The 16827-nt window shown below is 54.9% G+C and overlaps 1 long non-coding RNA gene across 1 annotated transcript; it reads left to right on the forward strand.

Annotated features, from left to right (window-relative positions):
* The first annotated feature begins 12107 nt into the window (after nt 1-12107).
* Nucleotides 12108-12805, forward strand: LOC111942212 (uncharacterized). The gene is made up of 2 exons (XR_002870460.2): nt 12108-12495; nt 12604-12805. It is a non-coding gene; the product is annotated as an uncharacterized LOC111942212 (long non-coding RNA).
* The last annotated feature ends 4022 nt before the right edge of the window (nt 12806-16827 follow it).

The following is a 16827-nucleotide window of genomic DNA, read 5'->3' on the forward strand; positions in this document are numbered from 1 at the left end:
GGGCCTGCAGAGCAGGACCAGCCAGGGAGGAGTGAGAACCTCACACAAAGGCTCTCCTGGAGGAGCCTTGTTGGCTTCTCTCCTGCTGAGCAGGGCTAGGGTTAAGGTTAGGGTTAGGATTAAGGTTAAGTTTAGGTTTAGGATGAGACTTAGGGTTGGTTAGTATTAGGATTAGTGTTGGGGTTAGGATTAGGATTACAGTTAGTTTTATAGCTGCGGTTACAGTTGGGTTTGGGGTTCACAGAGGTTTAGAATTACAGTTAGAGGAGGGTTAGGTTTAGGATAATGGTTTGGGTTTTTCTTAGGGTTAGAATTAGTGTCAGTGTTAGGTTTAGGTGGAGGATTAGGATTACACTCAGTAGGGTTTGCTGACCTGTTCTTACCTTAGTCTGAATCCCATGGCAGGTATCAGACTCCTTCTGACATGGAAGGAGCACTCATGGAACAGGATCAGGGGGCTGGAGGAGCCCTGGAGGGGCTAATCCAGACAACCCCAGACCCTGAGCAGTTCTCAAAGAGCACCTCATCTTTCAGGATTGAGGGGAAATCCATTAAATCAGTGAGTATTTATGGTATAGGAAGGTTTTAATCATCCAAGCCTGAGTATCACATCAAAACAGAGAAATGCTCAAATGCTCTACTTGACATTTGGGGTTCCCTGTGAATTAAATGTAGTGAGGCAAACGATTTCATGAAATTGAGTATGAAATAACAGAATCTCAGAATGGTTTGGGTTGGAAGGGACTTGATCCCACCCAGTGCCACCCCTGCCATGGCAGGGACACCTTCCCCTGTCCCAGTTTGCTCCAAACCCCATCCAGCCTGGCCTTGGGCACTGCCAGGGATCCATGGGCAGCCACAGCTGCTCTGGGGACGTGTGCCAGGGCCTGGCCACCCTCACAGGGAGGAATTCCTTCTCCATATCCAACCTAAATTTCTCCTCTTTCTGTCTGGACCCATTCCCCCATGTCCTGCCACTCTGAAGTCCCACTCCAGATCTCCTGGAGTCCCTTTAATCCTTGAAAAGGGCTCTAAATTGACTCCGAGCCTTCCCTCCCCCAGGTGAAGACTCCAGATGCTCTCCATCCCCACTGCAGACCAGTTCACCCCAGTGCTGCCAGCCCTCTCCAGCACAGGGAGCAGCGTTCCTGTGCCGTGCCAGGGGTGAGGCAGGGGGTTGCAGTGCCCAGCTGATGCTCCCCAAACCACGCCAGGCCCCTGGGTTTGTCCCTGCAGGCAGGAGGAGATGGGCAGCTCCTTTGTGCTGCCTCCCGTGCTGCAGAGCCAGCCTGCAGCCATTCTTTTTATTGCTGATGCTGCTTCCTATGGAAACAATTTAGTGCTAATAAGCTCCATTTATAATAGTAAGGAATGGTTCGGTGGGATAATTGTCTCTAAATACCATTCATGGCTTTGTTGCTTTTCCTGCGTGTTGCTAATTATTCTGCTTCTGAAATAGCACCCAGAGAAGGCACTGAATGCCACTGAATAGGGCTCTGAGCACTCCAAAAGGATGAGGCAGGGTGTGATTAGGAATATCAAGGCCCTAATCCAGCAGACAATGCCCTGCTCCCTGTGTCTGTACAAAATCCCAGCCTTTGCAGGGGCTGGGGAAACGCAGTGCTCACAGAGCCCCAGGGACCCTGCAGGGATGGACGAGAAAGTTCCTGGCACAGGGGCAGTGTTTGGAGAATGCCAGAATCCCAGAACAGGTTTGGTGGGATAGAGCTCAAAGCCCACCCACTCCCACCCCAGCCATGGCAGGGACACCTTCCCCTGGCCCAGGTGTTCCCAGCCCCAGTGTCCAGCCTGGCCTTGGGCACTTCCAGGGATCCAGGGGCAGCCCCAGCTGCTCTGGGCACCCTGTGCCAGGGCCTCACAGGGAAGGATTTCTTCCTAATATTCATCCTAAATTTCCCTTCTTTCAGTCTGAGGCCGTTTCCACTGTCCTGTCACTCCAGTTCCTGACGAAAGGTCCCTCTCCAGCTTCCTTTAGCCCTCTCAGGTCCTGGTGGCCAAGGGTGCAGCTCAAACAGCCCCACTCTGCCCCTCCTGGGCTGCTCCTTTCAGGGACTGCACAACTACAGCCGACCTCGAGCAGCAGGAATTGAAATCCATGCCTGGTGCGTGGCCAGAAGGGTGATCCCATCACTCCCTCTGGGTAAATTTTAAGACTCATCCTAGCTGAAAAAAACCTGGTCCTCACCAGTTAAGGAGCTGACAAAGCAGAACCCATCTTCAGTGTGCCCTTCCTGGTGGGAGAGCTGATCCCTTGGATGTTGGAGCCATGGATCACTATGGTAACACTATAATTGACATTTCTGGGGGATTATGGAGTCTGAAAGTCATAAACTTAATGAAAGTATGTTTTTATTGCACTTCAACTTCATCTCTGATTAAATCAAATTTGCATAATGGAAAGTTATTACATTTCCACGTTTCTAATTTCCCTTCCACCCCCCTTCCTTTCTGCTTCTTTTGCCAAGTGTGTCTCAGGTTTTGTTTCAGCCAGGGCTCTGAAGGTCGCCTGAGCCCCAGCTTGGGTGAAAAATGGTTTTAATAATTTGTGTCAGAGGAGCCCAGGAAGTGAAGCCCCGAGAGCTGGATGCTTTGTGGTGCTCTGAAAAGCCTCTCCCATCTCCTCAGGAATGAGAGCACTGCAGCACCTCTGCCGTGAAGTGCTCCTTGCAGGAGAGAGGTGCTGCTGGAAGGGAATTTATCACAGCGAGGCCGAGCGCTCTGCCCGGCCCCAGCCTCACCTTTGTACTGCATTTTAAGCGGTGTGTTTTTATTTCCAATAAACCACTCTCCCAGCCCTGCCAGCAGGTGAGTGCTAACAAGTTCCCTGCTGCACTCAGGGATGAAGGCAGCTGCAGCAGGACGGCCCTGGGAGAGGCGTGTTGGCCTTGGCTTTGCCAGGAGAGGGACAAACTCTTCTCCAGGCACAAGCAGTAGGTCCTTGGGGTCACCTCCCTTCTGCTCTGGTCCCACACGAGGCACGAGGTTGAGCCATGTGAGAGCCCCCTGGCCTCGGTTTCTGCAGAAGTTCTGGAGTCTGTGGGATGAAGGCAGAGAGCCCCAGCCCCAGGCTGGGCTGTTTCCTGCCCTTTGGAATTCCTGTGGGATGGGGTGTCCTGTGCTGCAGGTGTCACAGCTGGACAGGAGCCTCTGGGGCCTGGCGAGTGCCATTTGGGGGTGGCCAGTCCTGTGTGTGTCCTGGGTGCTGTGTCCTGTGTGTGTCCCATGTCCTGTGTCCTCTGAGTGTCCCATGCCCTGTGTCCCATGTCCTGTGTCCTGTGTCCTGTGTCCTGTGTCCTGTGTCCTGTGTCCTGTGTGTGTCCTGTGTCCTGGGTCTTGTGAGTGTCCCATGTCCCCTGTCCTGTATCCTGTATCTTGTGTGTGTCCTGGGTCCTGGGTCCCGTACATGTCCCGTGTCCCATGTCCTGTGTCCCGTGTCCCATGTCCCATGTCCTGTGTCCCCGTGTCCCTGTGTCCCATGTCCCACGTCCTGGCTGCAGGGGGCTCCCTTTGCTGGGGACACCCACAGGGACTGTCAGCGCCTTGTCCCCAGCCCTGTCCCTGCAGCAGGAGGGGAGAGGCAGGAGCAGCGTTGCCAGGGCTGGCCCTTGGGGACAGTCCCCTGCCTGGGCACACAGTGCTCTCACTGTGGCCACCTCCTGCAAAATACCCCAAAAATCATGACAAAATCACCCCAAAACCTCCCAAAGTCACCTGAAATAACCTAAAAATGGGCACTGGCAATCCCCCCCCCCCACACCAAATTGCCCCCAAAACACCCAAAATCACCTTAAAACCCCTCCCCAAATCACCCAAAATGCCTGCAAAAAGTGCTTCAGCACCATCAACCCTCCCCCCCAAAAAATTACCCCAATATCTCCCCAATAAAAAATAAAAAAAGAAAAATGTCCCAAAGCCTCTCTGAAATCACCCAAAATCACCCAAGGATTGGCTTTCAGCTCCTTCAGAACCCCCCAAAATCACCCCCAAAATCCTTAGTGATCCGAAATCCTGGCTGCCCTCTCAGCTCTCGGGATGACCATTCCCAAATTTCCTCCCCTCCTCACTCTCCCTCCTCCTTTGTCCCCTCCACAAACACTCACTCACACACCTTTGCTATCTTCAGCTTTCAGGATTTCTGCCCTTTTCCCCCCCAGATTCCTCCTCCAGGTGGTGTTTGCTCATCACAGAGGTGTGGGATGAGTGAGCTCCATTTTTAATCCCCACCCCAGTGGAAATCACGGACCTTTAGGGTCTGACAGTTCAGCTGGGATCCAGCCATGTATTTTTATATAGCTCGATGTATTTTTGTTACACTCAGTAAAAAGAAAAGCTTCTTTGAGTTTTCTCTGGGTTGTTAGTAATTTTATATTTTTTTTCCCCTTAGAAACCTGACAGTATCTGCTAAAAAAATGTGGCTGAAAACCCAATTTTTCTTTTCTTGTTGGTAAAAATTTTGACAGGCCTTATCACGAAGCAATAAAAGCCACTCTCTGGGGATTAAGGGCAGTGGGGCTGGCACCACTAATGAAAATAAACAGGCATTTCCAGCAACCTTTAGCTAAAGGAAGAAAGGGAAAAACCCTCATCCCCAAATGGGGAGGGAAAAGGTGGCTCCATCTCGGAAGGAGAGGGACAGGACAGTGAGGATGACACCTCCCCCTTAGCCCAGAGCAGCCCCCCAGCTCCTGGGGAAGGGGCAAAGCTGGAGCCTGGAGCCAAGTGCTGTAAATCCTCTGGATTTCCCACCTCCCTCCCACTCCATGCCCTCTCCCAAGGTGTCAAGGAAACCACGGGCTCCTCCTGGCTCTGTCACCTCATCCTGCCCCTCATCTTCCTCAGCAGAGGAGCTGGAGTCAGAACTTCCCCATCTCCTGCTGTCCCCACTCCCTGGATTATATTTTGGTTAAAAACCCCCCAAATCTGCTCTCCTCCCCAGCAGGGTTAGGATTTACTCCTTCCTTTTGGGATTCTACTCCCCTGAGCAGCGGGGATCCAGTTCAGGGAACAGAAAAGAGCCACACCATCTCCTGCTGGAGCTGGAACAAACCCTCAGGGATCATCAAATCCAGCTCCAGGCCCTGCATCCCTGGCAGCAATTGTGCTCCACAGATGCAGGGAGGAGTAGGAAGGGAATATTCTGGGCACTACCAGAGGTGTGTCTGTTTGCCTCCAGGCAGAGAAGGTCCAGCTACAAAACACCAGCTCCTTGGAGAACACTCAAGTCAATGCTTTCCTCTTACAGAAAAAAAAAATGAAAGAAAGAGATTTCAGCTTTCTGTGAAATTTCCAGCCCCTGCTCCAAAGCACAGAAGAGCTGGAATTATTCAAAGAATGAGTCTCCAGTGTTCCTTGTCTTATCAAAATGAGGCCTTTTGTCTCCAGCTCAGGCTCAGAAATAGCAGAGTTGTGTGGATGAAACACAGCAGAACGCTTCAGCCTCTGCCAGAACCCTGACGTGGAAAATTTCAGCCCAAAGATCCAAGTCTGGCAGAGGAGGAGGGAGCTGAGGCAGGGCTGTGCACTGGCAGCTCTGAAATTTCCAGACTTCCCGGTGTCCCTTGGAATATTGACACTTCCAACTCAGGGCTCTGCTGGGCAGGGGCCAGCCCTGGGTGATGCTTTGCCACGGATGGAGGACAAATCCCAGCTCCACGGGAGATTTTCCAGGCTCTGAGCCCTGGATCCACTGAGCAGCTTTGCCACCAGCACTGTCCCCTCGCCTTGTGCTGATCCCATGGGGACAAAGCCCCTTTTTTTGGGGAGTCATGCTGGAGTCTAGTGGCAGAGGGCAGACAGCCACAGCCACAGGGATGGGGAAGCTCTGAATTTTAGGGAAAGGGAGATTCCAACGTGCTCCCCCTGAGCCATGGAGCGCTGTCCTGGGCCTGTCCTGGGCTGATTTTGGCCTCCCCACCTGCCTGTGAAAGGGGACTCTGCCCTGTCCTGGGGTGGCTCTGGAGGTAAAGGAGCTCAGCCAGCACACCCAGCTAGGAGGGGAGGGGGCTACACCTTTGCAAGGACATCAGAGGGTGAAGCTCCTCCCCTCAGGACCTACAGATGTGACCCCGTGCCAGATGTGACCCCGTGCCAGATGTGAGGGAGGAGGGCTGGGGTGGACAGGGTGAGGAAATCACAGGGGTACAAAGCAGGGGCTGAGGGATGAACTTGGTGGAGGCATTTTGGATTTGTCCAGAGACTGACCCATGAGGGAGGCAGGGCTGCCACCTCCTGTGTATCTGTACCAGGATCCTGCTGCTGCCAGGATGGTGAATTCCTGGGGACAACACTCCAGAGCTGAGCAGGGCCTGGCAGAAGCTGTGAACTGTCCCTGCTGACATTTTCCTTCCTGAGCCACATTCCTCCTCGCAGGCAGCCTGTCCTGGCACACCCAGGACACAAAATCCCCACTGAGCCTAGCACAGGGCTGGGGACCAGTTATTCCCTGGCTGTTGATGCCTAGAGATGGGCCCTGGCTCAGGAGTTTCACCCTTGGATCAGTTCTGGTCCATTTCCAGCTTGGGCTGAATTGTGCAATTGCAGCTGCAGGTGATGCAGTCCCATCCTCCCAGGTTGCTCTCCTCAATTCCCTGCTGGTTGCACTTTTTGGGCCTGGAGCTGCAGCGGTGTCCTTGGCTGTGGGGCTGGAGAAGGATTGTTGTGTGTGCCTGAGCTGTGAGGAGACCTTGCTGACACTTTGTGTGGAGATCAGAGTTAGGTACCAGTGCAGAACCTGGAGAATGTCACAGCTGAAACTGAGGCATCATTGTCCCTTCCCTGGGGAGGCAGGACCACGTCACCAGGAGCCAGAATCCCCAAGGGAACAGCATCCCCAGCCTGGACTCTGTGCTGGGCCAGGGAGGGACCTGGGAGCCCCCAAAGCATCACCCTGCTGTGCCACGAGGGCTGGGATGCTGCCAGCACCTCTGCACGGGGCATTTGTCACCCAGTCCTGCCCAGGGGCCGGGCCCTGCTCACTAATAGAGAGGAAATTCTGCCTCTGAAATGAAAAGTGGAAGGGAATATTTCTTCATCCATTGTGCCTTGCTAGTGGTGGAGAGAGCTCCCATTTATAGCCCAGAATCCCAACAGAAATTGCCTTGCCTGGCCCAGCCCATTTCTGATTCTCTTGGGCAGCTGATTGCTGCATCTCCCAGACTTTTCTAAGGATGATGAAGGAGCTGAAAGGTGGCACAAAGCACCAGCCCCAGGTGGAGCACTGCCTGATGTGCTGAGCCTTTAGCCCAAGCCCCTTGGGATGCAAACATAGGCTAGAAGTGAGGGCTGGGAAGTTGGGAAGGAAGATGTCCTTTGCTCCAGGCATTGCCTTCACTGCTCTCCATGAAGAGCTGGAAATGTCCCTCACACAAGGAGAAGGAAATGTCCTTCACATGAAGGGAAGGAAATGAATGTCCCTCACACGAAGAGAAGGACATAAATGTCCCTCACATCTGTGCCCACTGAGAGCTGAGGCATTGAGAATTCCTACCCACCACCATGCTCAGTGCCTGGAAAAGCCAGGAAAAATGGGAGAATCTCCGGGTGGAGCCTTTGGTGAAGCCTGGACAACCACAGCCCAGCCAGGAACAGGTTAAAGTCTGTGCAGCTGATGGAATTCAGAGTAAATCCTTTGTGTTAGCAAACAAGCTCTGGCAAATCCAGGTTCCTCCCGTGTGTTCTTAAACGATCCTTTAAGAGTTAAACAAAACAGTGACTGCTGCCTTTTAAACACAAGTGACCTTTCTCATGGTTCTTTTACCCAGGTAAGTGTATTTTCATGTCGTTTTAAAGTCTTTAAGGTTTGGGAAGTGAATATTTGGAGTGTGGGGTTTTAAAATATCTTGTGAGCAAAACTCCAATATTGACCAGAGGCTGGATTAGCTCAGCTGGGATTCCTTTGCTTTCTCCCAAAGCTGGGCAGGCTTCAGCGCCTTGGAATGCACACCCAGAGCACATCCCAAGCAAGGGGCACCAGGAGGGAGCCCTCAAGCCCTTGGTCCTCCCTGCAGGGCACGAGGCCACCCTGAGCAGCTGCCCTGGGGCTTTTCATGCAACATAAAAATCAGAATGGTTTGGGTTGGAAGGGACATTAAAATTGTCCTTAAAGCCATGGCAGGGACAACTTCCCCTGTCCCAGGCTGCCCCCAGCTCCATCCAGCCTGGCCTTGGGCACTGCCAGGGATCCAGGGGCAGCCCCAGCTGCTCTGGGCACCCTGTGCCAGGGCCTGCCCACCCTGCCAGGGAACAATTCCTGCCCAATATCCCATCTAAACCCACTCTGTTTCTGTGAAGCCACTCCCTGTGTCCTGTCCCTCCATCCTTTGGGAATTGTCTCTCTCCATGTTTCCTGCAGCTCCTTCAGGTCCTGGAAGGTCATAACGAGGTCACCCCAAAGCTTCTCCTGTCCAGGTGAACATTCCCAGCTCTCCCAGCCTTTCCTCCCAGCAGAGCTGCTCCATCCCTCTGCTCACCCTGGAGCCTCCTCTGGGCTCTCCCCAGCAGCTCCAGCTCCTGCTGCTGTTCCCCAGGGCTGGGGCAGCTCTGCAGGTGGGGTCTGACCTGAGCACAGGGACAGAACCCCCCTCCCCTCCCTGCTGCCCACGCTTTTCCCTCAGATTGAAATTCTTCTTTGTTAAAATCTCTGCTTCTGGTTCCACACCCTGATTTCAATGAGAAGGAGATCCAGGTGCTGAGGGGGTCACCAGGCCCTCGTCACCTCTTCCCAGTTGTGGAAGAGCTGTGACAAACCATCACCTCTGCCTTCCTTCCTGGGAAACAGGTCCTGGGAGCAGATGGGAGGGATGAGAGTTATGGGAGAAGGTCAGTGCAGGGCTGGCTGGCTGGAAACCACTGCTGGCTTTGTTTAGGATTGAACTGAGGAGCTTTAATCCTTGGCCTCCTGATCAGGTGGCTCAGGAGGGTGTCCCTGAGCAGGAGGCTGCAGGCAGGGCCTCCAGGAAGACTTTTGACCCCTTTGGCTCAGTGTCCTCGTCCACCCAAGGTGGTTTTGCTCCATTTGCAGCACCCTGAGGGTTTGGAAGGACTTTCCTATGGCTTGGAACTCAAAGCTCCCTCCACCTGCTGCTGTGGCTGTGCCTTCCTGGGCATCTCCCAAAGAACAGGATGGGAGCACATGTAATCCAGCTGCTCACTGCGGGAACAGGGGGATTCCTAAGGATAACAGTCGCCCACCAGGCCAGGCACACATTTCCCTGGGTGGGTGCAGCGGGACAGGCTGGCCAGAGCTGACAAGGAACCCCTGCCGAGGTGGGACCGGTGCCCAAGCCCATCCTGCTGTCCTGCTGAGCCTGGAGAGGCTCCAGGGCACCTGGATCACCCTGCCACCAGGAGATGAAAGGCACAGAGTGTGTGAAGCTCCAGATAGGAGGGATGGAGAGGGAACAAACACCGGGGAGCTTTAGCAGGAAGGGAAGCAGTAATCCCTTGGCTGCTTGACAAGGAGCTGCCAATTTTGCAGCAAGCGATGTCTCCAGCCTGCAGAATCGGATAGGATTGGCCCAAATAACCACGTTTCCATCAGAAAATTCCCATTTCTCTGCCCTTTGCAAGAACACAAGCCCAGACACTCCTAGGAGAGGAAGAGCAGTTGCCTCACCCAGGGAGTTGAGCTGTGGGGTGGAGAAGATGCCTTTAAAGGAATAAATATTTCTGGAACTGCAGGGGAGGCTGCAGATCCATTCCCCTGGGATGGAACACGCCCAGGGTGCAGGAAGATGGGGGAATTGGGCTTGAACGCCCTCAAACCGGCTAAAAAATCCCATTTAGAGGAGCAGGCTCCGCTGTCTCTACCAGCTTTGGATACTGCTGGGACTTGTTAGCAAAACCACTCCGGAGCAGGGAAATGAAGTCATCCTGCTCCCCGGAGCATCCCTGCTCCCGCAGCCGGGAGTCCCCAGGGCACAGCGAGGGTGGCCCTGTCCCCGCGGTGTCCCGAGGGCAGCGGCCCGGGGCAGGGAGCGGCCGCAGCTCGGGGTCACCTCCGGTCCCTCCCGTGCCCGTCCCGGGGCGCTGAGCCCGGGGGTCCCCGGGCCGGTCCCGGTGGGAGCGGGATGCTCCAAACAGAGCGGGGCCGGCCTGGGCCGCTCAGAGCGGGGCGGTTCCGATCGCTCCGAGCCCCTGGGTCCCGGCCGGTACCGGTTGGTCAGTGCGGGTCGGTACCGCTCGGTGCCGGTCAGTGCGGGTCGGTTCCGTCCGGTTCCGTTCGGTCCCGCTCGGTTCCGTTCGGTCCCGCTCGGTTCCGTTCGGTTCCGTTCGGTTCCGTTCGGTCCCGTCCGGTCCCGTTCGGTTCCGTTCGGTCCCGGCCGGTCCCGTTCGGTTCCGTTCGTTCCCGTTCGGTTCCGTTCCGTTCGTTCCCGGCCGGTCCCGTTCGGTTCCGTTCGGTTCCGTTCGGTCCCGTCCGGTCCCGTTCGTTCCCGTTCGGTCCCGTCCGGTCCCGTTCGTTCCCGTTCGGTTCCGTTCGGTTCCGTTCGGTCCCGCTCGGTTCCGTTCGGTCCCGGCCGGTTCCGCGGGCGGTGCGTTACTGCCCCCTAGCGGTGGTGGCCGCGGGCCGCCGCCTCCGGGCGCTGCTCCGCGACCGCCGATCCCATCCCCGGTCCCATCCCCGGTCCCATCCCCGGTCCCATCCCCGATCCCATCCCCGGTCCCATCCCCGGTCCCATCCCCGATCCCATCCCCGGTCCCATCCCTGATCCCATCCCCGATCCCATCCCCGGTCCCATCCCCGGTCCCATCCCCGGTCCCATCCCCGATCCCATCCCATCATCCCTGATCCCACCCTATCTCACCCAGTCCCATCCCAATCCCCTGCTAATCCCACCCGATCCCATCCCACTCTGATCCAAACCAATCCCATTCCCATCTCACCCAATCACACCCACTCCCATCCTGCTGCCACCTGCTCCCTCCCGATCCTTCCCACTCCCACACAGTTTCTCCTGATCCCATCCCACTCTCACTTGTACCACTCTGCTCCCATCCCATCCCATCCCATCCCATCCCATCCCATCCCATCCCATCCCATCCCATCCCATCCCATCCCCATCCCCATCCCCATCCCCATCCCCATCCCCATCCCCATCCCATCCCAATCCCACCCAGTGCTCCCACCCTGCTCTCAGCCTCTCCCATCTGGAATCTGCATTGTTTTACTTCCTCCTGCTCCCGAGCCCAGCAGTGAAAGTCTTGTGGAGGCAGAAGGAAGATCAGATCCATGCTGGGATTCATCCACGGAGCAGAGCAGCTTTGCAGCTCTGGCTGTACCAAAATCTGTCCCCATCACCATTTTTTCCCTCTCCAAAGAGGAAATTAGGGAACAGCACCGTTGGCTGGCCCTGCCCCTCCAAGTGACAGCCACAGTGCCGTGGCCCAGCTCTGGGAACAACGATTCCCACCCAGACAGGACTGGGAGAGCAGAAATTTCCCTCTGAGAAATAACAGCTGAGCCAGGTTTCCAGCGGAGCACCAGGAATTCAGACTGCGCTTTTCCTCCTCAAACCTGTCTGCTGAGAGAGACAGGAATGGGTCAGGACAAGAAGTTTCATTCAGGAACAAGTGCTTCCTGCGTTCTGCAGGGATCCAGCGTGCTGCCAGCAGCTGGATGTGCTGCAGAGCCTGCTGAGAGCGGATGGGAGAGCGAAGGACCGGGAATGCAGCGACGCTGGAAGCAGCCTTCCTGTCAGGAGAGGCACTTCCAGACAGAAACGAATGGGGAATGTTAAAATATACAGGGAAATCAAGCAGGAACCAGGAGGGGGTAGAAAATAGATCATGGAGCTCTGGAGGAACAGCTGGAGTAAATTAAGGCAGGTAATTGGAGCAGGATAAGGTGGGTGAGCAGCAAGGCTGGAAGGAGCTATTCTTAGTGCAGGCATTTACTCATCAGCACATGGAATCCTGCTCTTGGCTCGAGGCTGGCCTGGGAATGGCTTTGTCACTTGGCTGGGTCCACTCGTTATTCCAAGTGACAAAAGCAAGTTATTCACACCTGCCCGGAGCTGCGGGGTGCAGGGAGGGGGAGTGCAGCTTTTTTTACTGAGTGTGGTTCAGCTTCTGTTCCATTTCCCAGGAGTGCCGAGGACTCCCGGACTGTGACACAACATCCTCACCTGGGGACAGAGCCCCTGGCACAGCTGCTGAGAGCTGGGGAGAGCTGGTGTTCCCCACAGGGCTGGGGGTGCTCCCAGGGGTGTCCCCCAGGGCCAGAGGAAGCAGCACTGGCCGGTGGCAGCAGCTTTTCTCAATGCTTCCCAGTGCTGGCAACAACAGCCTGGGGGGTTATTCCAAGGTGGGATGGCTCATTCCCATCTCCAGGCTGTGGCAGGGGTGGAACGGCTCATTCCCATCTCCATCGTGCTCCTTGTTGTGGCTGCACTGAGGATTTGTTCTTTGAACTCAAAACATCCCTGTCAGCGTCTGTAAGAGAATTTCATTCCTCCGAGAGAAGCCACTGACTCGGAGGTAACAACCACTTAGGGCAGTTAAGTCTCCTCCATTTGATCTAAAATATCAATTAATACAAACGATTGGAATGGAATAACCGTGCTCCAAACCCTTCTTATCCCTCAGCTGTAGGAGAAAATCCGGGCAAAGGATTTCGAGTAAATACCTTCATTAAACACAGAAGGGAGGCGCTTGGGATTACAGCACTTGTGTAAACACGGCAACAAACAGGCTGATCTAATCTCACCCAAGAACAAAGCAAGAGTCCAGGGGACGAGGCTGTGTGTGACTAATAAAGGGCTGATGAGTAAATAATAACTGCAAGGACTAATTAATTAATGGCTGAATAGCGAGGGCTGACCATGGGGGCCGGGGATGGGGGAGCTGCTGGGGACCTCGCCTTGTCCCTGGGCACGAGGGGACCTTCCCTGTGCCCACCTGCCGAGCTTCCACAGGAGCCCAGCCACCGTCACCGTCCTGGAGATTCCTGGCTCCCGGGGCCGGAATGTCCCAGGCAGAGAGCTCTGAGTGCAGCTGATGGGTGGCACTGGCTGGGACACTCCGGGCTCCAGGAGGGAGGAGCAGTGACTGCCTGGTGGCACTGAGAGGGTTAAACCGACCGAGCTGGCGGCTCTGCAGGGCATCACAAACCCAGGGAGCTCAGTGAGGAGCACATCCCACAGGGCAGAGAATCCCGAGTTTTGGCTCTGCATCTGGAGAGACCAGAGAAGAGGGACACAAGTCCCCTGTCCCAGGGCTGTGCAGGGGCTCCTGCTCACAGCCTGACCCTCCCCCGGGTGGGTGGGGATCACAGAATTCCAGAGTGGTTGGGGTTGGAAGGACCTTAAAACTCATTTAATTCCAGCTCCCCTGCCATGGCAGGAACACCTTCCACCATCCCAGGCTGCTCCAGCCCCAATGTCCAGCCTGGCCTTGGGCACTGCCAGGGATCCAGGGGCAGCCCCAGCTGCTCTGGGCACCCTGTGCCTGCCCACCCTGCCAGGGAGGAATTTCTTCCCAATATCCGACTTAAATATCCTCTCTTTTAGTCTGAACCCACCCCCACTTGTCCTGCCACTGCAGTTCCCTCTCCCATTTCCCTGCAGCCCCTCCAGACCCTGGCAGGGGCTCTGAGCTCTCCAGGCTGGCCATTCCCAGCTCTCCCAGCCTCTCAGGATGCACAGGCTGGACGCGGTTCCTGCGAGATGAAGATGTTTTGTACTGCGCTCAACCAGAGCTGGATTTACCAATCTGTGTCTGCAGATCCCTGCTCCAGGTGTTCCCCAGCTCTCAGCCTGCTGTGCTCAGGTTATTCCAGCCACATTCTGGTGTTACTGGAGCGTACTGCTGCTTTCCAGCCTTCCCAGGACACTCCTTCCTTCCGGGAGAAGGGAGCAGCTGCCGGTGGCAGGATTTGGAGCCACTTCCAGGAGAGATTTGTGGGAGACCCAGGGCAGACCTGCTCTGGCTTTTCCTCAGCTGAATTCTGCCCTGATGGAACTCCTGCATCCTACTGCAACTCCTCGCTCACTGCAACCTCAGCCTTGTCCAGCAGCAGCAGCAGCAGCAGCCACGTGTGGACAGCGTTCCTGGGGAGGTTTCCCCAGAGGATCCACAGCTGGAAGCAGAGCAGAGACAGCTCCCAGTGGTAAAAGAGGGCTCTGTCCCTCTACATTGTCTCCCCTGTGCTCTCTCCCCCCACCCAAACCTGTCTGGGCTGCAGCAGCTGAGCTGGGAGCAGGAATTTTGCTGGGAATGCAGCAGGAGCAGCAGCAGGGATGTGCTCCCATCCACCTGCCCCTCTCCATGTGTCCCTGCAGAGGGGCAGCAGCTGTGACACCGCTGGGGACGAGCTGCTGGCACACAGCTGATGGCAGATGAGATTCATAGATCAAATTACTGGCTCTGCTGCACCCCAGAGAATCCCTGGAAATTTTTGCAGGAGAGCAGGGAATGACGCTGGGGTTGGTGGGGAAAGGGTGGAGGAGAAAGAGTGTCCTGGCAGTTGAGGGCAGGACTTTAAACATCTGTGATTTTGGTGGTTTTTCTGGAGAAAAACGAAGATCTGGAGACCATCATTATCCTGCTGTTACTAAAGCTAGAAAAGACCTATTGCTTGTGCATCCTGAAAAATCCAGCTGGTTATTTTTGGGGGTGGGAAGGGAGCTTCGTGCTTGCTCTTCCGAGAAGAGCAGAAACACATTGCCTGTGCTGATGGCATTTTGTCCCTGGAACTCATCCCACAGTTGATCACTCCATCACAGCAAAGATTTACTCCAATAGCTTTTGTGTTTTATAACATTTGCCAACAGTCTCGCTCTGCTTGCTGAAAACTCGAGGAGTGGGCAGTGTCCCTCAGCACAGCCCAGGAGTTCTGCTCTCTCCCTGAAGAAGGATTTGTCAGCACAGGTCAAAGCTTTTATTCCTACAGGCGACAGAGTGGAAACAAATGGTCAGGCCTGGGGGTGAAGAAACGTTTTAGCTGCTCTGTCCTGGGGTCTGTGAGGCCTGGAACTGTCAGGCACTGACACCTGAGGTGCAAAGCTGGGCTCAACTGGGCCAGGGTTTGTCTGATGGGCTCCTGTCCCCAGCCCCTGTCTGCTGTCACTGAGGAGCACTCCTGAGCCAGGGAAATCCTCCAAAGGACTCGGTGCAGGAGGTGTTTGCTGCCTGGAGTGTGGCAGGGAGGGCAGGGCGAGCAGGGCACAGGGGCTGAGCACAGAGCCACCGAGCTCCGGCAAAAAGGGACCCCTGGGTGAAGATCTACAGGGGGGAGAGCTCCAGCTCCCTGGGGAAGGGGGTCCTAGCATGGATCTCAGGTGGTTCCTGCCCCTTTCAAAACCTCCATGTCCCTTTGTGTCACAGGAGGAAAGGAACCCCTGGATGTGCCTCTCCTGCCTCTGGAGCACAAAACCCCTGGCACTGGGGAGAGCCCTGGGCCCAACAAAATCCTGGGAATTTTCTACATAATCCAGCTGTGTTTCTTAGGGAAAGAGAAGGAGGAAAGCGGGGATCCACAGCTCCTCGTGTGCCTGCGGGCTCCAGGCGGGCTGAGCTTCAGAGACCTCCTCAGCCAGGAGCTGCATTAGTGTGAGAGCCCTGGGGGTGGATTTGTCTGAAGAACCTGTCTATTTTCTTGTGGCAACGAGTTCCCCACCAACACAGGGCTCAATAAACCTGCCATGCTTAGGTGGGTTTGTTTTCCTGCTGCCTTTGCAAACCTCAGGACACCTTGGAAAATTTCTGTGCCAAGCACCCACTTTTCTCCTGATGGATTCCCTTGGTCCTGGGGTTAAGAAGTGGGGGGAGAAACCTGAGCTTCTCTTGGACAGTCAGGGGTGGTATCTCACTTCTCTCTGACAGTAGGAACCTTCCTACTGAACATCAGTTGGAGCCTCGCCTCGCCTCGCCTCATCTCATCTCATCTCATCTCATCTCATCTCATCTCATCTCATCTCATCTCATCTCATCTCATCTCATCTCATCTCAATCTCATCTCATCTCATCTCATCTCATCTCATCTCATCTCATCTCATCTCAATCTCAATCTCATCTCAATCTCAATCTCATCTCAATCTCATCTATCTCATCTCAATCTCATCTCAATCTCATCTATCTCATCTCAATCTCATCTATCTCATCTCAATCTCATCTCAATCTCATCTCAATCTCATCTCAATCTCATCTCAATCTCATCTATCTCATCTCAATCTCATCTCAATCTCATCCCACCCCTTACCATGGGCATTTCCACCACCCCAGGTTGCTCCAACCTGGCATTTGGACACTTCTCCAGATGGGGCAGCCATGGAAGTTCACAGCCATGGGAGCTTCTCTGTGCCAGGGCCTCCCCATCCTCACAGGGAACAATTTCTTCCCAACATCCACTCTAAACCTTCTCCATTCCTAATCTGAATATTTCCTGTGATTTTTGGCAGTCATCACCCCCTGATTTTTGCAGTGCTCAACAAAGCTCCTCTGACTTCCACCCAGCATTCCTGGTTTACAGAAACTTCCACACAGCTGCACTTTCAGCACCATTTTCTCCCCTCTCCACTCCCAGAGAACTTTCTCTGGGAGAAATCTGTGCTACCAACTGGGGTGATGCTGGTGAGACAGGCAAAGCTCCCACAGATCCACCTCCTCCCACTTTGTTTAGGAAACATCAAAATGCCTTGGAAGGCTTGTGCTACTCCCAAGAACTCAGATCTTCCCCTCACAGACAGCAAAGGGCTTCTTTGTTGCTGATAAAAGCCAGGAGCACTGAGAAGACATCTTGACCCCTTTTCTGAGAAGCCAAATTGTCTCTGAAACCCTCCAAAGGAGAACAGGGGCTTCTTCTGTGATTTC

Source organism: Cyanistes caeruleus, chromosome 19, assembly GCF_971803275.1.
Source record: "Cyanistes caeruleus chromosome 19, bCyaCae1.hap1.1, whole genome shotgun sequence".
NCBI lineage: Eukaryota > Metazoa > Chordata > Aves > Passeriformes > Paridae > Cyanistes > Cyanistes caeruleus.